The sequence below is a fragment of the Ylistrum balloti genome, unplaced genomic scaffold, assembly GCF_031769215.1.
Source record: "Ylistrum balloti isolate Yb309-2 unplaced genomic scaffold, AGI_CSIRO_Ybal_v1 Utg370122, whole genome shotgun sequence".
In the NCBI taxonomy this organism is placed as follows: Eukaryota; Metazoa; Mollusca; class Bivalvia; order Pectinida; family Pectinidae; genus Ylistrum; species Ylistrum balloti.
The window spans coordinates 138,839-156,908 of record NW_026782138.1 but is presented as its reverse complement, the minus strand read 5'-3'; the positions used below and the strand labels follow the sequence as shown (position 1 = coordinate 156,908).

At 33.3% G+C, this 18,070-nt stretch overlaps 1 protein-coding gene across 1 annotated transcript in view; it reads right to left on the bottom strand.

Moving 5' to 3' along the window:
• The window catches only part of LOC132550398 (tubby-related protein 3-like), a 57,198-nt gene extending 40,566 nt beyond the window's left edge, over nucleotides 1-16,632 (bottom strand). Inside the window, exons 1-2 of the mRNA XM_060214461.1 lie at nucleotides 16,580-16,632; nucleotides 6,369-6,493 (exon numbers count right to left, since the gene is read on the bottom strand). The gene's annotated coding sequence lies outside the window, so the exon portion shown is untranslated. The remainder of the gene's footprint in view (nucleotides 1-6,368; nucleotides 6,494-16,579) is intronic.
• Between the last annotated feature and the right edge of the window lie 1,438 nt (nucleotides 16,633-18,070).

Below are 18,070 nucleotides of genomic sequence, written 5' to 3'. Positions count from 1 at the left end.
GAATTAATCACAGCTGATCAACACCATTATATAAGTGTAAATAATTTTGTTTTCTCCCCATGATAAACATACAAAAATCAGAAAACATGTTATTATAATGTTGACATGAAGGTGTTAAGCTTCAGACTTGCACAGTAAAGTTGAAACATTAACACCTGAAACAAAACCAGTGTGACTTTTATAAAAAAAAAAAAGATTTTCCCTTATTTATCCAATATATTGATAAAAGTAAAATTATCTGAACTTCAAACGAACAACCAGTAGACTGTGAACTCAGCTGACATGTCTAACAACAGAAGTTTATCAGGGTCACTTCTACAATGCTTTAAACTATATACATATATAAACATAATGAGCTAGGTACCATATACCAGGACGTAACCTAGGCCCAGGTGTACATACTGTATAATAGTCATTGGAATAAATATGGTACTTGTCATTAAAAAGGGTGGAACTCCATCGAATATATATTGTCTAGACACAAAAAAAGACTATTCATAATGATATCTATTATCACAAGTACTAACGATTGACAACAGTAATCTACTTTATGTTAGAGTCATTGTTTAACTCAGAGAACCAGGAGTTCACTTTTTAAAAGTTCCCCATTGTATACAGGTATACCTGTACATACCTTCCACTAATCACCTTTCAATATGTACACACAAATGTGTATATAGAAAGAGTACTGGAATTAGCATGGTATTAGCAAATGAATAGGTCATATATATGTAATTTTCTGTCAATTTCTAATTAAAATGTGGCATGTGCTATAGCAATTCTTTGATTAAAAGCTGAATACTGAGTAGAATTTATAGGTGAAGTTGACAATAAAACATGAAGGTTCAAATATATGGCAGCACAATCTTATTTTACAAATTGACCTTAACATTTAAAGTTCGTGATCTATAACTAAATTGAAAAAAAAAGATAATTTTTGGATATTCTGAGATCAGAATTTAGTATAACATTTTTTCCACATCATTGCTAATACTAATACAGTCTGTTTCCAGCTTAATAGGACATTTAACTTAACTTATTATAGAATTTAACACCCACAGGTTAGAAACATGTTGGTTCAAGTCTCAATACCCACATTTAGGTAACAATGAATTTGCTTTCAAGGAGGAATGTTAAGATTTCGGGCTGATATATTAGAACAGTAAAAAGAGTGTCAAGTGATTTATTTTAATTTCCAACACTTCATGTCTAATTAGTTAGATATATTTGGATCAATTTAATTAATGCAAAAACCATAATACTGTATATATTAAAATGTTTACCCCTGTTTAATGTCAGCCCTTTTCATACGTGAACAGGAAAGACAAATCTAAGATGGAACTGAAATTTATTATACTTATATAAACCTTTTACATAGTCATCAGGGGGCAAATGAACACGAGGCTAATTAGTAAGTAATGGTACAAGGGCGAAAAAACCCCAGTATACATTCCTAATTAGATAAATTTATTTTGACAATCCTTTCAGTTGTATTCACATCTGGGCAATAAAACCAGCAGTAAAACATTATTTATCGTACAAGAAACCATCGTTTTAGGGAAGTCAGGCAAGCCAAGATTACAAACAGTAGTTTTATAATGATCACAATGTTTTTATGGACAGATATAATGTCTTCAGAATTCCCTGAACCATTTTCATAAACACACAGAAACCTTTCAAAACAAGATATTTTGAAATTTCTAAACATCCATGTTGGACATTGGCAAACATATTTGAATTTTTTCTGAGTAGTTTCATTTACACTACACACTATAGACCACATATTTACATTTTTTATGGCTTAATCACTACATGTAACTAAAATAAACATGTTCACAAATATCAGATGTAAACATAAAAACCTATTGCCACACCTGTCTGGACAGTCACATATAAGTGATAGGTATGGCCACTATAAACATAAAAACCTATTGCCACACCTGTCTGGACAGTCACATATAAGTGATAGGTATGGCCACTATAAACATAAAAACCTATTGCCACACCTGTCTGGACAGTCACATATAAGTGATAGGTATGGCCACTATAAACATAAAAACCTATTGCCACACCTGTCTGGACAGTCACGTATAAGTGATAGGTATGGCCACTATAAACATAAAAACCTATTGCCACACCTGTCTGGACAGTCACGTATAAGTGATAGGTATGGCCACTATAAACATAAAAACCTATTGCCACACCTGTCTGGACAGTCACATATAAGTGATAGGTATGGCCACTATAAACATAAAAACCTATTGCCACACCTGTCTGGACAGTCACATATAAGTGATAGGTAAGGCCACTATGAACATAAAAACCTATTGCCACACCTGTCTGGACAGTCACGTATAAGTGATAGGTATGGCCACTATAAACATAAAAACCTATTGCCACACCTGTCTGGACAGTCACGTATAAGTGATAGGTAAGGCCACTATAAACATAAAAACCTATTGCCACACCTGTCTGGACAGTCACATATAAGTGATAGGTATGGCCACTATAAACATAAAAACCTATTGCCACATCTGTCTGGACAGTCACGTATAAGTGATAGGTAAGGCCACTATAAACATAAAAACCTATTGCCACATCTGTCTGGACAGTCACGTATAAGTGATAGGTATGGCCACTATAAACATAAAAACCTATTGCCACACCTGTCTGGACAGTCACGTATAAGTGATAGGTAAGGCCACTATAAACATAAAAACCTATTGCCACACCTGTCTGGACATTCATGTATAAGTGATAGGTAAGGCCACAGTATATATGTGTGTGTAACAATCATTTTATTGTACAGAAGATGGGCGTATGATGCATTTTTCATAATAAATCCAACTTTGTTTATCTTACAACAATAACTTTGAAAAAAACTTTCCCCAATGGAAGCGCATGAGAGGTCTATACTCTGGGAGGAAACCAGAGTACCTACAGAAGACCCATATGGTCAGGCAAGTGACCTCATACCTTTTCATATCCATACCAGGAATCAAACACTGGACACCTTGGTGAAAGGCGAGTGTGTTTCCACTGAACCAGCCATCCGCCCTTGATAATTAGGGTAATGAAGGAGGGGACCAAGGGACTTTGGGCTTATAAAACTGAAAGTGACCCTTTCCTTTATTTCTATATTCAGGTAAATTCAACCAAGACAAAAAAACACATACGGTCATGTTTGTCATGTTTTTGTTATGTTCTTTACTTTCATGTACAAGAAGGTGAAGGAGGGTGTGTAAGTAATCAGTCACATCACAAATGTAGTAGCTGGTGGCTATGTACTGATCACTGAACATTATGCAGGAAGGCTATTACCTGGGCTGTCCAGAGCACTTAGGGCATAACCACATCAAATTTCTTAGAAAAACAAGCCTACTGACTGAGCTTGATTGTAGCATCTGTCCAAATTATAAAAAATGTGTCATAGAATCCCAATAGAATACAGTATAGAAGGGTGCATTCTGATAAAGTCTCATAAATCATATACCATGGGTCCTCCATTCTATGTTTTGATGTACATGTGATAGTTCATCTGGAGAGAATTTTCCATAATGATTAAGTAGCTGGCACATCAATGACATTAAGATGACATAATTAGCCTTCCTATGCCACAGAGGCAGCAGTGTACCATATATATAATGCACACACACAAAACAATCCTTGGCATTTGCAAAACCAAAATATCTTGACAATCCAATTGATATAACAGCCTAAAATATCTGATGGTTCAGTATCCATATTCCCTGGTAAATAATCAACATGATACATTATTTCATAATTTTTTTTAAAACCATAGATTTAAACTGGTAACATTTTCTCCAATTGACAGACAACTAATAGCTTTTCTTTTCTTTTGTTTTCACAGAATATTTACATAATTGATTAAGGCTTGATTCTGTGATATATAGTAAAGATCCATTCACATCATTTTGTTATATCATTTATACATTTTTTTTCATTCTGTTTATACTCACAAATATAAAGAGACTAGATAAAAAATCTCACCTGGTGAAAAGGAGTTATTTCCCTTTGAATGTATTGGTATAAAGTAATCAGACCATACATGGCAGGTTATAATTATGAATCTACTCTGCAGCAACAACAACAGGTCCTCCATCACATCATCAGACACAATAAACAGAACAACACGACATGCTGCTCACCTAAAGTAGCTTCAGCCTCCTCTACATTACAGTATACACAGAGAGCAAGCAGATGGAAAGTCAAGTAAAAAACATAACTCCACAATCAATACTGCATGGTAATGATCAGTTCCTTCACGGTAAAAAAATGTGTCCCTTCACACCCACATCCCCTGTTGTATCAGACCCAGTGGAAGATATTCAGCATGAATATTTTATAGGGCTCTTTCTGTACACATCACTGTGCATTACTGGTACTCCAGGCATGGGACATTTTATGTTGTTTGCGTGTGATCATGCAGGGGACACTTCAGATTTCAATCAAGAATCAGTTTTCTTCTCCTTCATTCAACTCATTTGCTGCTTTCTTTCTCTTGTGCATCTCTCTTTCTTTCTGTTCTCTTTATTCTTCCACCATTATCTCAGTGCTTTCTTTCCTACACAATACTTATCTCCCCCACTTGCCTGCATAAGACTGGGTCATTTCTGTGGTCCAGTAGCCAAATAGTAACACATTCACATTTCACCTAGGAGATCGGGGTTTAATTCACTCATGAGACATGAAAATGTATAAGAGTCACCAGCTCAGCCATGTGGGTACTCCCCAAAGAGACAGGCAACAGTTACTAACATATAAGCTGATATCTTGTTTTGGAAGTTTTGTAATATAAAGATGATAGTTTCCGAGAATTATATATTTCCACAAGTACTCATGTAAGGCAAGTGAAAAGCACAAAAAAATAGTTTTCTTTGTCAGATTTTACAAATCACAACACACATACTTAAAGAAAGAAGCAAAGATAAAGGTAGAGTAGATTCTTACTACTATCTCTCATTAATGTTTTATACTCAAGATGGTGTTTTCAGATTATGGACATGTACACACTTTTGCTAGAGGCTTATAATCAATATTCAGTCTATACAAATGAATTGTTTATCCTCTTGGTAGTTTAAGTAATTTGTCCCAGAAAAGATGTACATGATCAATTTCTCATTATTCATACACCAGCTATTCTTACAAACAGCTTTAAAGAGAACTTGTTAACAAACAAGGACAAATGCAGACTGTTATTTTTGGTACCAATACTAAACAAGCGTTTAAGACAAGATGGCTTCAAAATTGACCTTTTTACACAAAAATTAATTTTCAAACCACAAACTTATTTTAGACAATCTAATGTCACAAAAAATCTGAATTTTTTGACATGGCATGAGAACATTTTTTTTTTTTTAAATCAGTTATTTTTTGTCTTGTTTTGTTCTGATAAAGTTAACCACATCAGTAAATGGCATATGGAAATAAAATATGGTCAATGATTCAATTTCAGGAAATATGGATTTAATATGTGTATAAAGACTGCATGCATCAACATATATCTAATGCTTTGACAGGTCAGCTGTTCAGTTTTTGTCATACACTATATCTATTATTACTCAATATCATATATTTATTTGCGAGTCATATATACAATCCTATACATAAGCATGGTACATTGACAAGAGTTTCATGTTAACAAATGGCTATATAGTTATACATAAAAGGAGAAGAACATCAACCTGCTGATTATCCCCCTAGAACTGTTTACACAAGGAAAATTGACTCCAAAATCATTGGCCAAAAATTCTTTCAATCAATATCTAGTTGCCCTGGCAACATTAATACCATTAATTGGAAAACTGCTCATAAGGAAAGTCTCGCTGTATGAAATGGTGTACCGTAAGGTTCCATCTGTTATTCCAGCTACAGGATGATATTCTGTGTTGAATGTATCACTATGAACATGTTCCACAAAAGGGCAGTTTTTATTAATTAAGTTTTTGAATTTTTAATTAATTTATATTTTTCTAATACTATACTTCATCTATAGCATCCTCGTCAGTTTATCATTAAAGTGATAATGAAAATTAAAATCTGAACTATCTTGTGGGACTAATACAGCACATTTGTCTCAAGTCAGAAATCAATCCGCTGTAAAAATGTGCAGGTTTACCAGATCCATATTGTATCATAAATGCTTTTAATGAAATTAATTTTCTAAATAAAATTAGATAGTCTCAGGTAGGAAGCTTATATCATAAATACATAGAAGTACAAAACAAGGTAGTATTTTGGGTTTTTTAAAAAATATTCAGTACGTACATTGGCTTTTTCATACATCAAAATATTTCAAAAGTATTTACAAAGTATCAGACATGAAAAAAAAATAAGAAGATACTTACCAGTTGTTGTAAAAAAAGGGAGGTAATTAACACCAGTTCACTGGGTTGTCTGCCCTAGGACTCCCTGCTGCTGCAGTGAGGAGTGCTGCCTAATATTTCTTCAGGTTTTAAAACATCTGATGCTCCTAGTATAGATAAATTGTAAAGAGTGTTAAATGACTTAGTGTTAAATAATAATAAAGTGTTCTTGCCTCCAGTGGCTTTCTTTATGTTACAGAAGGTATGAATCACAAGCACCTGACACTCAATTCATTCTATATCTGCCCTGCTACAAGCTGAAGCATGAACTAGTATTGTGTAACATGTACTGAGTAAGACAGTAAAGCACACATCAATATATCCAGAAGAGGAATTAAAATATCAAGGAACACCTACCATAAGAATCAGACCATCTATATGTGAAACACAGCGATCATACTACAAAATTAGGTATATATCTCACATATAAAATGTCTCATTTCTGTGTAAAGTATATGTAACAGATACATTCATGCTCTATTCAGCCAAGTAAAAGATCAGGCTTCAGTACAAATATATATGTAATGTCCTTGTTGTTATAGGGATGCTTATTAAAATCCTATTGTTGTATTGAAGATAGTGGTAAAAGCCACTTCCATTTTCGTCTTTCATTTCCAATAAGAAGAGATAACAGTGGATAAGGTATAAAACTTATCAAATGCCAACAACTGAACTTTAACATGAGGACAAAGCAGGTCCCCATAGCCTTTACAATGGGTATATATATAGGTGTGATAAAGAAAATCAATGGTTCTCCAAAGTTCATGTCTTCATTACCCTGAATAAATGTACATACTACAGCAGGTTGAATTTACTTCTGGATTCTTGTAGAATCAAAAGAGTTATATATATCTAAATCTTTTTCAAAGCATTTCCCTGACCTGCATGTGTTTTTAAAACAACACCATCAATAAAGTGGCGAAAGATAAATTAATTAGGTCATTTAACTGTTTATATGTGTTCTAGTTCACATACCAGTCCTTCAAGGAAAGTGCTTTAATTGGTGACATTAACTTTAACAGTACGTCAAAGGTGAATTTACGTACCACACTCCATCCATTCCTTAGATCCCTCATGTAAGCCAAATATTATGACTCTCAGTCCTATAGCTTTTTTAGAAGAAGTTTTTTTTCTAAAAATGTGTGTGCTACCATTATGTAATGTTTGCCTACAATGCACTCAAAGGCCATATCACTTCATTGTATATATATACTATTAACACTGTACATTGTAAGTGTGTATAAAAAGAAGGTGGATTATGTTGTTTTTTTTAAAACTGTATCTGAATTTTAAACCTTCAATGATGAAAACACTCTAAAATTTAACTTGCATGAACATGAAAAATGCACTTTCTTTAAGATTTTACATGGTATAAGATTTTACATGGTATAAGATTTTATCAAATGTTTCCATTAAACAGTACAAATTGGTAACCACAACCATAATACCATATCAAGCCTGTTGAATATGAACTTGCTCAGATGAGGATGAATTTTTCAAAGCTATTAGAAGACAAAACAAAAGCTACTGTGACAGTAAATTTAGAACTTATGATCAAGGTATCCACTTTTGCCAAACATTTCCACACAATGTCATGCTGAGAAGTGATGATGTACATTACTTATGTCACAATCTGATAATTTTCCTATTCAGTCCTTTAACATTACTTTTCCTATACATCTATCACTGCCAACATAAAAAAAGAAAACTTTCATATTAACATATACATCTTTGAGGAAACTTAGGTTTAAAATGCATCAATGAATGCTTCACTTAACAAATGTTTATCAACAAACTATATTAAGTTGTATTGTCCATATCATTCCTTCAAGATCAACAAAGTGCTTACCTTTTTAGTAATTCACATGCAATTTACCATTAGAAGTATTTACCCAACTTGTTTACACTTTTTGGGACCAATGACTTCAGTGGGTGAGTAACAGTATTAGTTATAAATCCTCAGTATTGGCTCAAGTGACATAGAATTGAAATTTGTTACCACATTCTGTGCTACACTCAACTTCAAAAGGTCAATCCCCAGCATTTAAGTACAGTTAGCATAATTTACATAAAGTTTCAATGAGATTCAGTTTAAACTTCCACAAATACATTACAGTGCATTGTCAGACACCACCATTCCAACAGACGTAGAGACCAAAACGATTATGGCTCGCTATCACAGGAGCACTTTACATAGTAGCTAGTGTCAAATTCTGCGTGATAAAAGTGACATGAAATCTATATCTGTATATGTAATTATGTGATGGATGTCTACATAATTGAGTTTGTTGATAATGATTTCTGTATTATCCTGTAGTATACTCAAACATTAAGCCATGTTTTTATATAAGACTCCAAAAGGTGATCACAGTTAATGCCACATTGAATCGATTGTTGTGTATTTAAGAATCTTTTCAAAGTCTTATTAAATGTCAATTATTTAGTAATTTCCTCTGGGTTCCTCTGCAGAAAGAAATCCCCATCTCCAATTCTAACCCCTCTTCAAGCCAACCCACCCGCCTCCATCTTCTTGAGGGTATCTGAGATACGGCAATTTGCAATTCATGTATAATTTTGAATTTTCTATTTAATTACCAAAACACCTGAAATTTCTAGAGTTTGGGATTAAAAGCTCTGAACCATGTAATCATAGAAATAAAGGATATTTAATCTTTATCTTTCTGGGCCCGTTCTCACTTCTGCATTCTCTTTTTCCCACTGACCTAAACTGACATTTTTAACAATAAATTACTTCACCTGATGCCAGGATCACAAAATATAGCTATAGAACGTAACAAAATGCATATCGTTCTGTAGATATCATCGTTATCCTAGTGAAGATATGGAAAGCTGGTATGACAAGCTATTTGCTAGCTTTACACAAATTACTTTGTGCCAAATTTTTAATGCTAAATACTTTATCTTTAATTCTGATTTATTTAAAAATTTCAAAATGACCAACTTAAGTCATTGGAAAATATTACACAATGTCTTTTTGAGGGATATAAGTGTTTAGTTGGCTGTGTTGTCATATATAAGTGTTGAGCCTTGTTGCCATTTATTTATTTTGTTTGGGACAGTCTCTGTAATTGAATATGATAAATGCTTAATGCAAAATGTGTTATGCTCCATGTTTTGTGCTGAAATGTGTTACACTAAATGCTTTATGCAAAAATGCTTAATGCAAAAAGAATAATGTGTTATACAGAATGTGAAATGTTTAATTTTAAGTGCTTCTGAAATAGACCCTAATAATTTGAGATGCTGAATGCTCTACAGCTGCTCGATGCCTACAGACAACCATGTTACGAATGCTTTAAGTACCAGCTTTCCATATAAAGGCTAATTGAATAGTACATATATATGTATAGGACATATCAGTTCAGTAGGAGTTTTTAGACAATGGATATTTCTGTTGTCCAGTAAATCCTTTCCTAAACCTAAAACCATTCTGACCTCTTCCAGATAATTCCAATTTCCTAAACTATATGGTACCAGTTAGATGTAACCTGATTCAATCTAGGATCATAACTAACTGGTCATGACTACCTGTAATAGCAGGTCATATTTCGAGGGCTGACTGACAAGTAGTGAGCCTTGTATTGAAGAAATTAGGCAGGGATATCTGTTTTCAGCTCTACTATTCCCTGACTGTTTAAGGCTGCTTACTCGAAGACTGGTGTCATTTGGTCAGTTTATGTTGAGGGGATAGCACTCTAAAGTAAACAAGGCAAGTGATTTTGAAAAACGGACAAAATCGCTGAAAGAGCAGTGATTCAATATTTGCATAAGAAAGGTCTAGTACCTAAGGATATCCATACTGATATGGTAGCAACACTAGGAAATGATGCCCCTTCATATGCTACAGTGAAAATGTGGATTGCGGAATTTGAGAGTAGCAGTCAGTGCCTTGGGGTTGATGCCCAACAAGGATGGCCTGTCACTGTTACAACCCCAGAAATGAACAATAAAGTTCATGATACTGTTATGGCTGACATGCAAGTTATACAGAGATACATAGCCAGTACAGTTTGGATTTTACAAGAAAGAGTACATTCCATTCTTATGAAATATCTTGCAATAAGAAAGCTCCCAGCCTGTTAGGTACCAAGACTTCTGACAGTTGATCAGAAGCACACCAAGCGAACTTTGTCGCGTGCCTTTCTGAACCATTTAGAGGCAGATCCTGCGAGCTTTCTGCAGTGGTTTGTGACTATGGATGAAAAGTTGGTCCATCATTTCACCTCTGAGGCAAAACAACATTCTAAATAATGGAAGCACCCTGGTTTATCTCTAACACAGAAGGCAAAGACTGTTCCATCAGCTGGAAACATGATGGCCTTGGCTTTCTGGGATGCTGATGGTATTCTGATGGTAGATTATCTGCAAAAGTGACAAACAATCCATGGCTCATTTTATGCATCACTTCTTAGGTTGTTAAGAGAAAATACTAAGCTCAAGTACCACAAAAAACTCTGTTAAGGTGTGTTGTTCCACCAGAACAACGTCCCTGTTCACAAGTCTGTTATTGCCATGGCTGCCATTAATGATTGTGGCTTTGAATTGATTGAGCATCTGCCTTATTTGCCTGATCTCGCTCCTTCAGTATTTTGGTCTATTTCCAAAATTGGAAAAGGCCATTTCAAGAACCCACTTTTAGTCATATGGTAACATCATACATGCAGTGGAGGACTTTCTGAATGGTCATGAAAAGGACTTCTTTAAAAGTGGCATTGAGGTCCTTAAACATCACTGGCAATAGTGTATAGATACTGAAGGAGATTATGTTGAAAAATAATGCAATGTGTCCTCCAAAATTCAAACCCTTTGATATGTGGCTCATAACTTATCAACCAGCCTTGTTATAACCATTTGATAATTACAATTTATTGTAACTGAATCGTGAATAAAATCATGTCTAACATTCACATTTAAGAATTCTAACCATACATCTTGATATCTTAATCTTCTATTTTTGGCAAATCTGCCATGCAGAATACTGCCAAGAGAAGTTTATTTTCACATCTGATATTATGATTCACATAAATTCTGTCAAGGCTCTGAGATATGTGATAAACAAATCTTCCAATATGGCAATGTCTCATTTCCAAGTTGCTGATCGTCCCTTGTTTAGATCATTAATATCAACTATTATACATGTATATTTACATGGATAATGACTCACAGGGCTATTTAATCTGTCTGCCAACTAGTATTGAAATACAATATACAGTTGAACCTCGTTAACTCAAACTAAGCAGGACTTAGTATGAAATAAAGCTAAAATAAAGTCAAGCAAAGAAGAGCAGGTGCTGTCTGTAAGAGTTGGAAAGGTAACATATTGACAGTTGTTATTTCCCTGTGTAGAAGTTAATAGCTATAGTTATATAGTTATATACTCTACTTGAGGAAGTATAGCTACACAGACCTTTCAATTCTATGTTGTAACCCAACTCTCATGATATCATCGAACACACATTCTTGGTATATTTGTCAGCTACCTGACTTGAAGTTTATATTAAAACTTTGAATAATACATTTGTTTGTTAAATATTAAGCTGTGGACGAGTAGTTGAATACAATACACCATTTTTCCTATGAACATAGAACTGTACACACTTTGCTTATGGTTGTGTACAGGTACATACAGCAGCTTAATAATGAAAAACATTTATTTCAGAAACAGTTTCGATTAAATGTGTTATCTACTTAAACAAGGAAGTTTTTTGCAAGACATAAATACTTTTGCTTCAGTTCAGTACTAATGATGAACTTGGGAATAATGACACCTAATCTTTAGGGTAGTCAAACTTTTATCATAATCTTTTTAAAAAAAAAAAAAAAAAATTATGAAAATGATCAGCAGGTTTTTTACTTCACTAATCTATGTGAAAGAAAAAAAACCGGAAACTGTTTATTAACGCCAATATGATTTGTCAAGTGTAAGAGCTACTTTGACAAGGAGTCATGGTTGTTCCAAGCCTTCAATAATGATGCTGCAACGGATGTGCACTGTATCACACACTTCAGACTAGTTACTTTAATGTGTGGCACTGTTGTACAAATGTATATACTCATCTGTGTACAGAATGATGGTTAACTTATCGTAAAAGTTTCTTATGAAATCTGTCATGAGTTTAAGTCCAGCAAAACTTTTGAAATTTGAAAAAATAGATTGCTTACATCATGTATTGGATGTAAAATTATAAACCAAAGTTAACTGATGATAAAATAACTTGCAGTCAATGTCCACTGGGACCGATTTTATTTCTTGAGAAAGCCATTGATAATCTTTGGTATGCAGGAAATTACAAAACTCCTGGCCTCAGACCACAACCACACATCCAGAACATGTAGATGGTGTAAAGATAACTAAATCAGCATGTTTAGAGACTTTAAACCATCAAAATTAATACACTATAATGGGCAACTTGGCAATGCATGAAGAATTATTTTATAAATATTTCTGAACTTATAAACAAACCTCAAATGTTTAAGACTTATGTGAAAGGATTTCATGCTTTTTCTCATTTAATGCCAAGAATACTATATTTTGTGACTTTTACCAACATTTTGAAAGGAAGAGGACTTACAATATGGCTAAAAAAAACCAAACATTGCTTGAATTGTCTGTTTGAACCTCTTTTGTTTTTGTAAAAGATTTTCTTTTTCAATTTGGCGAAACACATTACTTGTTTTTGTTTTGTTTGAGTTAAAACGTATTCTGTAAAAGTTTGGATAGATTGTAGAGAATTGCCAAGGTATCTAACCTTTCTGTATAAGTCACTTGGTACACTACACAGAAGTTAACTTACATATCATTCTCCTAAGCTGATGACTGGATCCAACTGTATAGATGCTATCATCTAATACCAGTGTAGAATGACTACATACAGGATATAATATTGATCTGACAGTTCAGTCATCTTGGGATTTAATTCTACTGTAACCAATACTGAAAGCTGTGTGATGTATCACACTCATAACTAGATGAAGTGTGTATTACACAAGCTATGGACAATGTTGACATATTGGATCAATCACAGAGAAATGATGGTTTATCGTCTCCAACAATATGTGTCTCAAGAGGACAGTCTTTATAGTTATTGTAACACAGGGTTACCCACTGGAAAACTGTTACTGATCTGTGAATAATGTTAAAGATACAGACACAAAACATTCGGAGGTTTTGAGTTGAAAGACCTTATAAATAGATAAACAAATGATTAATTGATAAATCTCTAACTATAAAATACTTGGTGATCATTTACTGCTTAATTAGAGCTTCTTGGATAGCTGTCCTGAACAACAGTATCACTTTTTAACAAATTGATACAGTGTGTACACATACTAGCAGCACTCAAGTATGGAATAATACTTAATGGGCACTTTATATTATTTCACTGAACAACATATCGGAAGTTATACCTAATTTTAACGGTCCAGGCACATTATTGTACAATAGTGTACAGATGATAATTTTCAAGTACATGCAAAGATTTATTTATAGAATAATTTTTACAGAAAATGAGATTTATTCCTCTAAAGTACATACTGTATTTATAAAACAATACAGTGGGCTGATACATGACTCTAAGTATGGGGTTGCCAAGCTATTACAGGACAGTGAAATCAATTAACATTTGTTAGTAATTTTACTAACAGTACAATATACATAAACATATACCCTAGATGTACATTATATGGAGGGGTTTATTATAAGGCTTGGCTTTTTTCCTCATATGTTGTATATGTTAACATGCATATCTATTATTCAATAGAATACAATATACATGTACAGCTTAAACAAAACAATACATTAACATTGGCATCATGCCACAACAAATAGACAATAGCATACAAGTTTTGAGATTATTTAATAAACACTGCTTCCTATGACAAGGCAAGATGCCTGAATGATATTTCAATAACCAGCCTTTAAAAACCTTTACCCCATTTTTTTTTCAGGTATCTAACTAATCAACAATACAAAACTGATAGCACATTATTTTAAGTTAGAATTTGAAGTGTGACATGGACACTCGGACTACATAACAATATTCCAACAATAACACAGGAAGGAATAATACAGGACGATTAACACATAAGGCCAAACACAAAACATTTCATGTTTGTGATAACTCTACCTACCCTTAATATTTTGGGCCTACTCCAAACTTTTAAAGTAATTATCAAACAAGCACTATAATGTCAAAATTTTTCTCAAAAATATAAAATGATTTGTTATAATGCAGATTTTCGCCTACCTACTCTAATTTTTTCCAACTTGTTACCTGAAACAGATATATGTTTTTGTATAACCTAATTACCAAATGTCTTCTCTAACAAACATTTGGGACAGATTAAACATTAAATTTTTGCCAGACTTGAACAATTAACTATTAATTATATGACATAAAAAGTAAACATTGATTCAATAGGTCTGTCATTAAAATGTTCTTTGATAACCTTATTTCAAGAGTTTAATATTTTCTTGACTTGATTTTTTTATTCATCAAATACCTTATGGAAATCCTTTGGACCTATGTGCTTTTTAGTACACTGTAACTTACATTCCCTTATACATTAATAATCAAATCTTCATCTCAACAGCTATAAGGTTAACAGAAAGCAATCTCAAAATATGTATTTCTTCATGAACACAAGTGACAAATGAATTTAACTTTCTCACCCCTCAGATCGATATTCATCCACTGACCCAATTAATTATCTGCCTTGCATTTTTAATACTATGTAACCTTAGGTTCAAATGTTGTCTTCAGTACGACTCAGTCCTGAAATGATGTTTGTAAACAATCCTTGATACATTCAGCCCCATGCTGTCACCATACATTTAAGGATTTCCTGACTGAACAGCTGACACTTATATTAACTGCCAAGGAAATTTTGGCCTTTGTCAATACAACAAATTTTGAAACAAAACTCATTTAGAAACCGAACTATAAGACCACTGGTGCATAAACCAATATCTTCTGGATATAACATTAACCTCAGTCAAGGACTTACAATATGGAAACAAATACAACTTGACAGTCCCTTTTCCTTCCTATGTTTTTATTGAAGAAAGGACTTCAATAAGACAAGAAAATGAAGTCAAGATACTGCTACTAGCTTGTTTCTTGAAGTAAAACCAAGAAATGGCAGTTTTCCAGACTTACTTATATTAATTAGATAAATTGTACTTCTTTAAAGTCGTATATTTACAAAAACTTACTGATACTCATATTGTACAAGTGCATGTTCAATATCATCTTCAGATACAAGGTACATTATACGTAATGTACAGAGAGGTAGGTGCCTTATGTAAGTAATATTACTGTTTAAATCCACAATGGAATACAATGTTACATTGACATATTTAAGATTACTTTTAATAGACAAACAAATCAGAAATGTTATAATTTACTCTGTTTTTGTAATTATACAACCATTGTGAACAGAGATACATCTTATGTATACAAACATGATTTAAGTTCATCTAATTTCTATTCAGTGACTTAATATAAATCAAAAGAAGTGTTTTTTCACGTGGTTTGAAATTAAATGCCATTACATTTAGTTATATCATAGATATTTAAATATGTGGCAAATAAAATACCAGCCAAATAATCACTCAGTTTTACTGTGTCAATTGTACAGTGTATCAACCAATATCAATTAACAAATATTGGACAAATATAACATTGTCTTTTGAAAAAAGTCATACCTACATGAATATTTATTGAAGAATAGAGTTAGTGTACAACTTTACCTATTACTCTGCCCTATTTACTGCTCTCCCAGGCAGTTAGCCCAGGTCAGGTCAAGGTGCCTGAACATGTTCAGAGACGAATTTTCAAACAAAAGTACTATACACGTCTCCATCAAAGCACGATTTTAGAAGTAGATGAACGTATATCAATGGGTGCTTATATGAAATAAAGTTAATTATGTTTTACTTATGGATTTAAAACAGATAGCAAAACACAAAACGGGCCGAATAAAACACAGAAGTATCGTCTCCAAAGTAAGCATGCTTGCTCACGAGTATTTGTTTACATTGACATCGTGCCGTTGGGCATATTTATCGCCTCCGCTAAGAGACATAACAAAAAATCCTTTGTACGTATACCCATCGAAAAGTCGCCGATACGTATATTGACATCTCTGACGGTCAGCACATACATATTTACCTTGAATTTGAGGCCAACTGCAATGATCAACTGATTTAAGTGTCGTCTTCTCGCCGATTTCTACCGAAATATTCGGAAGATGACAGCTCCGAGCTGTCAAAATAGTCGAAATATGATTGGCTGAAATAATGTTTATCAAGGGGAGCAAAAACAAAAATATTTAAGAATTTTGTAAAAACTTTTCATTAAAAATAAAAAATATCATCTTGAAACAGACGATTTACAGAATCTCTATAAAATTAGGACATAAAGTGAAAGTTGTGCCAAACAGATGATTATTGAAAACAAAAACAAAAATAACTTCCGGCTAGTACGATCGATATAAATATACAGTTACAAGACATATTGTCTGACATATAATACAGAGCTCGTCACAGTAAAATATAATTAAATACAGTATCAGCTCTTTGTAGATAACAAGCGACTTAACTTGAAAGAATATATAGTTACTCTAGACCAACACAATGAGATATATATATATATAAATGTAGGCATATACCTTCTTCTGATGCCGAGAATAAATTTCATTTCATCTTCATTTGTCCATTTAAAAAAAAAAAATTTTGAATTAACGTGCCGAAGATTTGAGCTATATTGTATTCGTCTTCCAAGTTTATTCAAGTTTGTCCTCTTACTTGGTGTTAATAATGTCAAACAATTGTAATCTTGGCCAATACTGAAGATTCGCTTTAAAAGCGTTTCCAGTCTTTAAAAACGCTGTATTAATTTTGAGATTGGTCAGCAGAACAAAATGGCGGACAGGTGGTCAAGCCGGATTTTGACAGATGGAGTTTCTTATCGTTATTTCTTCAGAAGTATTAAACAAATATTTTTCAGTGTTTACATACATGTATGCCCTCTCATGTTATGACATTTAATTTTTTGTTGGTCTGATTTTGACAGTTAAGTTTGTTATCGCCATTTCTCAGACAGTCGTTGTTAAATCTATCTTAGATATTATGATTAAGAGGAAAAGGATAAAGAAGGGAAATAGAACCAGACAAGGTCTCTCAGTGTAATTGGGCTATCTCTGGATCTCTTGTTTTTTCGATTCATTCTCCTGTTTCATTCGACCACTTACTGGTCTACGCAAGACCCCTGACGCCAACAGTACATGTTGTTGTTGTTGTAAGCCACGATGAATGCCCTTCAAGCTTTTGAAGTTACAACTTGTATAGAAGTACATAAGTTTTAGTTAAATTGGTTGAAACAAAACCGTTGATGTGTTTGTGTGAATTGTCTTGGTGATGCTAAAAAATGCTGATGTGCAATACAAAATAAAAGTCAATGAAACTAGAGGCGATATATAAAAAGGATAAAAATATATTTGATAAAAAGAAAAAACACACGGAAAAAACCAAAGAAATAGATATGTCTCTCAAGTACAGGCTCATGGACAACACATTGACTATCTAGGGAAGTTGTCAATGTTTGCGATATAGAATTAGTTTATTTTCATAAGGTTTGAAGTTCTGTTATGACTATCTAAGG